This window comes from Tribolium castaneum, chromosome 3 (assembly GCF_031307605.1).
Source record: "Tribolium castaneum strain GA2 chromosome 3, icTriCast1.1, whole genome shotgun sequence".
NCBI lineage: Eukaryota > Metazoa > Arthropoda > Insecta > Coleoptera > Tenebrionidae > Tribolium > Tribolium castaneum.
The window spans coordinates 16543864-16549863 of record NC_087396.1 but is presented as its reverse complement, the minus strand read 5'-3'; the positions used below and the strand labels follow the sequence as shown (position 1 = coordinate 16549863).

General features: G+C 31.5%; 2 non-coding genes across 2 annotated transcripts; both read right to left on the bottom strand.

Annotated features, from left to right (window-relative positions):
- Window positions 1-5465: 5465 nt before the first annotated feature.
- Window positions 5466-5607, bottom strand: Mir279d (microRNA mir-279d). Its single transcript, NR_038702.1, is given in 1 exon segment — window positions 5466-5607. It is a non-coding gene; the product is annotated as a microRNA mir-279d (primary transcript).
- A 29-nt stretch (window positions 5608-5636) lies between these two features.
- Window positions 5637-5701, bottom strand: Mir279a (microRNA mir-279a). Its single transcript, NR_036304.1, has one exon. It is a non-coding gene; the product is annotated as a microRNA mir-279a (primary transcript).
- Between the last annotated feature and the right edge of the window lie 299 nt (window positions 5702-6000).

The following is a 6000-nucleotide window of genomic DNA, read 5'->3' as shown; positions in this document are numbered from 1 at the left end:
TTCGAAATTCTTCTGGTTCATAACACGAATACAAATCTGGATTTTCCTCTTTTATAAATTTTTCTGCAAATAATAAAACATAAACACCGCAGTCGTAAGCATTTTTTTGAACAGGATGTTTAAAAATATTACATCTCCAATGCGTAAAAGAAAATCGCCTTGGTGCTCTAATTCCTAATAAAAATTTTTTTAAGTATGTTTCAGTTTGATTAAGGTTGCTTATTTTGAGTGGGTTAATGAAACTAAATGTTTTTTTATTAAAGTCTATTATCACAAAGCACCAATGGTTTTGATTTATTAACAAAGGCAACAACCAAATTCCTTCTAGTGTGTGAGTAAGTTTTGGACAAGTGTTTTCAAAAATTGATAATGTTTCATGCGTTGTGATGATACGAACAGTGTCTTTATGTTGATTTTTTGTATATAAAACATGAAGACTTATGTCCATAAGAAAATTTGATAGCCACATTTTTCTAAAATTTTTAAAATTTCCCAAAGTCTCGAAATCTTCAAGGTAAAGTTCTTTCATTGGATGAGCATTAGAATAATATCCTACAACGTAATTGACGCCTGAGTTTCCCAATGTATAATACCTGTCATCTCGAATTAAATTGTTATTATAAAAATCTACGTTTTTAATTTCTTTTACTTTGGAATTGAATTTTGAACGGGAAGGATGAATTTCGTTAATTGGTTTTTCAAAATATGACTTTTTCTTTTCGGATTTAATTTTTTTGTTCCAGTTTTCTTCTGATTCTAATCCTAAATCAATATTTTTTGTTTGTATCCGCTTTTTCTTTATGATAGCACATTGATTTTTATCTATATTAAGTGCACATTCTTTTGATTTACTCAAGACAACTTCTCGAACTACTCGAATAAATCTAGTACTTCGAAGTCTTAGTCCAGTTGGCTTCAAAATATTATTTTTCACCTGACAAAACCAATTTTCCACAGGCGCATTGCTAAATCTTCCAATACTATCACGATCACGTAAATTTGGATAAATATTTGACCAAAGAGGTAAAATTGGTAAATATTTTTTTAAAATGAGATCTAAAATCAGAGGATTGTAGAATATATTGATATTATCTGAATCTATTGCACTATTAATCATTTTCTTATCTTGTTCACATATTTTGAAAAAATGTCTATAAAACTTGCTTTTTTGATAAAGTGTATGGGGAATTTCGGTGTCCTCAGTTTCGGTTTCAGTTTCCTCATCTATGTCTTCTAGATCTTTACTATTATTTAATGTATCAAACATTTTGCTTATTACATTGCTTAATTTCCCATCGAGATCTAAAAATTCTTTTGAAGTAATTAAAACCATCTTTTTGAACCACTTCTCCACTTCAGGTAAAGATGTTTTCATAAAAACAGCTGCTATAGAATGTTTGAAAAATTTTTTTTGAGTTTTATTGCTACCGCAAATCTTGTTAATGTCATTTGTTATTAATTTCATAAAATGAGCGCAACATAATTTTAAAGTGATTTTTGGTCGAACAGTCGTTTCTGATGTTATATAATCGTATACAATATTTAAGTATACACTAATATCATCCATTTTATTCCACTGTGTGGTGATGGCGTTAATAAAAGCGAAACTAAAATCGGTAACCACATAAGAAAAAATGGGCCATTTTAGCTGTTTACTTTTAACAATAAATGATTCAAAAGCCTGTAACCATGAACCAATAGAATAACCATCATGTTCGGAAGTTATCATTTCGAAAACAGGACAAACAAGTTCTTTATCTTTGATGTGTACCACTCCAGCGTAATAATAAACACGTTTTTTCGTCTCAGGGGGAGAATGGACGACACTTCCGGTTGCATCTAAATGTAAAACTATAAACCCATTATTTGTTTGAGACAGTGCATGTTTAATAACTTCTAACTGTTCAATACTAAATAAATACACTGTTAGGGGCTCAAAAACGCGATAAATATACTGGCGGTTTTCTCTCGACATTTTTATAAGATCGAAAAATTCGTCTGTATCTCTATCTAATTTAGAAAGAGTCTGTGACTTGATTTTTTTGTACACATGTTTGGATTTTATATTATCATAATTTCCTGCGCGAATTTGATCCGAGGGAACAAAATTTGTATCCCGAACTCGTGTCATGAATGGAGTCGATGTCTGCAATTTATTTCCTAATAGCTGTCTTTCAAAATTTCTCACAAAAGTTGTCCTTTTTTGGTTATCGTGCCGATAATTTAGTGTATTACTAAAAACGGTTCCAATAATATCATGTTTTTCTGGCGACAATTTAATGATAAACACTTTACAATTTTCATGTGCACAATATGCATAAATTGTAAATTTTTTTCCTTTCTTGTCTGATTGGTGTTTTTTAAAATTAAGAGGACAAATATTATTAACTGTTGCAAATTTCTTCCTCACAGTAATTTGATAGTTAATTAAAGAATTATTAAATTTAATGTCATTAAATTGTTCATAACTTAGTGAAAAAGTGCCTTCTTTAATATTACAATTTTTAAAAGACATTGGTTTTAAACGTTTTATTGATATATCATTTTGTGAATTTTCTGGCAAAAGAGTAAATTTTGATTTATTAGGTTGGTTATATAAATTTTTTATTGAATTTGGAACGTCATTCACTGAAAAATCGGTAATATGGAAATCATTGTAATTATCGAAAGAAGAAAACTGATTGGTGGATTCTGGTGAGTTAATTGAAAAATCATTTTTTTCAGTAGTGTAATGATTATCAAAAAAAACGGGACTATTAGAAATGATTTTGGATTCGACGATTTTTTTATGGAAAAACTGTTTTATGTTTCCTTCGTTCCGCGACAAAATTTTCTTAATACGATTTTTACAATCGTTTAACCTTCGTTTGCTAGGTTTAGAAAGGCGGAACATGTAAATAGAAGATTCATGAATAATCCGATCACTTAAAGGTAGATTTGCGATGTATGTAAGTGATGTATTAGGAGCCAAACTTTTGATAAAATCGGCTAATTCCTTGAAATCAAAATTCTTGGGCATTTTTTAAAGTAGACAACAAAAATAATAATAAAAAACTAAAAACTAAAAATTCTAAAACTAAAAAAACCCAAAAATTCAAAAACTAAAAAATCTAAAAATTCTAAAACTAACGACTATAAATGCTGAAAACAAAACCAATAAACTAAAAACAAAAGAAAAGATTCCGAAAAGCAAAAAGGTTCTTACAAAATTAATTCGCGCAAAAGCTCAGCAAAATACACCTGCTATCACCAAAGCCATGCAATAACTGCAAATTCAGATGAATCGAGAATCGGTATAACTCGTTATAGCAGACAGAGATAAGGTAGCAGACGATTACTCTAAATTCTAAGAAAATACCGCGTAGCCGGGAAGCCGGGATGATTCTAAGTAGACCAATAAAATGTTTTCCAAATAATCGGTATACCCTTTTTACCTTTTTATCTCGTAAAAATCGGCTCATTAACACGACTTCAATAAACTAATTTTCGTTTTAAGGTACCTACGAGAAAAGCAGTTCTTCAAAAATTTATAATTTATCAAAATGCACGAATTGTGATTTTATTATTATTACCCAGATACTTATCACAAGGTCGCTGCCAAGAAAGAGATAAGCATTATAATTATTATAAAAAATAATAATTACAAATACAGAATTTCGGACGAATTGTAATTTGATTGACATAAAAGTGCAAAACTGGCTTCAACTGGCTTTTTTATGTCTTACAAAATTAACTTTCCATTTTTGTCGACGCATTTAACCCATTCCACATGAAAGCCCATTAAATACTCTACCTTTCCTGAAAATTTCATCCCTCTAAAAGTTTGGGAAGACATCCAACCCTTAGTTTGAAATATGTCAACATTTTATTAATAATATTAAATATTTTTTTAGTACTATTTCTTTTTGTCGACGCATTTAACCCATTCCACATGAAAGCCCATTAAATACTCTACCTTTCCTTAAAATTTCATCCCTCTAAAAGTTTGGGAAGACATCCAACCCTTAGTTTGAAATATGTCAACATTTTATTAATAATATTAAATATTTTTTTCTAGTACTATTTCTTTTTGTCGACGCATTTAACCCATTCCACATGAAAGCCCATTAAATACTCTACCTTTCCTGAAAATTTCATCCCTCTAAAAGTTTGGGAAGACATCCAACCCTTAGTTTGAAATATGTCAACATTTTATTAATAATATTAAATATTTTTTTCTAGTACTATTTCTTTTTGTCGACGCATTTAACCCATTCCACATGAAAGCCCATTAAATACTCTACCTTTCCTGAAAATTTCAACCCTCTAAAAGTTTAAGAAGACATCTAACCCTTAGTTTGAAATATGTCAACATTTTATTAATAATATTAAATATTTTTTTTAGTACTATTTCTTTTTGTCGACGCATTTAACCCATTCCACATGAAAGCCCATTAAATACTCTACCTTTCCTGAAAATTTCAACCCTCTAAAAGTTTGGGAAGACATCCAACCCTTAGTTTGAAATATGTCAACATTTTATTAATAATATTAAATATTTTTTTCTAGTACTATTTCTTTTTGTCGACGCATTTAACCCATTCCACATGAAAGCCCATTAAATACCTACCTTTCTTGAAAATTTCAATCCTCTAAAAGTTTGGGAAGACATCTAACCCTCTGTTTGAATTAGTATGTCGTTCTATTAACTTTTTTTTTCAAATAATGTTTTTGAAGAAGAAATTAACGAATAATTATCTTATTTAGGTGGAATCTGCCCCCTAAATAATTGGGTAGCATGCCCTCCTCGTTTTTGTTTTGCCTTTATTAGGCGGTTTCACCTTTTTGTGTCAACTAGTAAACTATCTACATCCCCCATTGCTTTCAAAGATACAACAAGTTTGAAATTGCATTTACTTTATTTTTTTTAATAACAATACACTTGAATTTTAAAAGAAAATGAGTAAATAATTTATTTTCTTATAATTTGTGAGAAACGTAGCAACGTCGCAAAGTGCTGAAAACGCACATCCGTGATTTGACTGGTCCGCTGGAAATTTCATGGTGCTAGCTCTTTCCAAAGTGCTATCGTCACCGTAATAGGTTATGCTACGGCTAAATGTCAGTGGCGCGTCGCCAACCTAAGAGGTGTAATATCCCGAGAAATAATACGATTAACGATAATAAAAAAAACGACTAAAAATGTAGATAAAGTCGAATTAGACTTTGTAAGTCCAATAATTTTTGTTATTTTCTATAAAAACTTGGGTTTACTTTATTAAATCTTAATGTTTGGGTTAGAGACTGAACAAAGACTCATGCCAGGGGTACCAACGTAAATTGTAGGTTTTTTTTTGAACTTGTTGCATTTCAAACAAAAAAATTTTTACGGTTAATATCTTAAATACTTACATAAAAAACGTACGCAAATACTCGATTAAGCGTTCTGTTCACGGTTAGTAAACTCTTTTTTGGGTGTTCTTGTGTGGAGGAGTTGGCTTGTGGGGCCCAAGTCGTGTTAAAAACCTCTATAGACGAGTATGGATCTAGTCACGGTTTACTAAAACGTGGACTAAACCCACAATCGCCAACACAGTGTTTTCATTGGTTTTTGGGGCCACTCTTGATGTAACTCTTTTGTTGTGGTGTGAAACTTCCTTAATGAGTGTGGATCTAGTCACGAAGTTGAAAAAACCGTGCCACTAGACCCGAACCCATCAAGAACGGATCAAATTATCGTCTACAGAAAAACCTTACCAAAAAAGCCGATAAAAATCTCGGAATTCGTTTGAGGTTAGCGTTTATTCCGGTCGAAAAATCGGGAATCGGAGGTTGTTTACACTTGGAGAACAAGGGAATAGAGTTCGGGAGTGCGCCGCACGCGGCTCGAAGTCGTCGGGATGAAGCAACAGGTTGTCGTCTCTCGGCGGCCTTTGGGGCAAATCTCCGCCGATTTTTCGCAACTTGTGACACTCACCACTCGGACACAAAACCCAAGCGTCTTCGACAGATCCAACAATG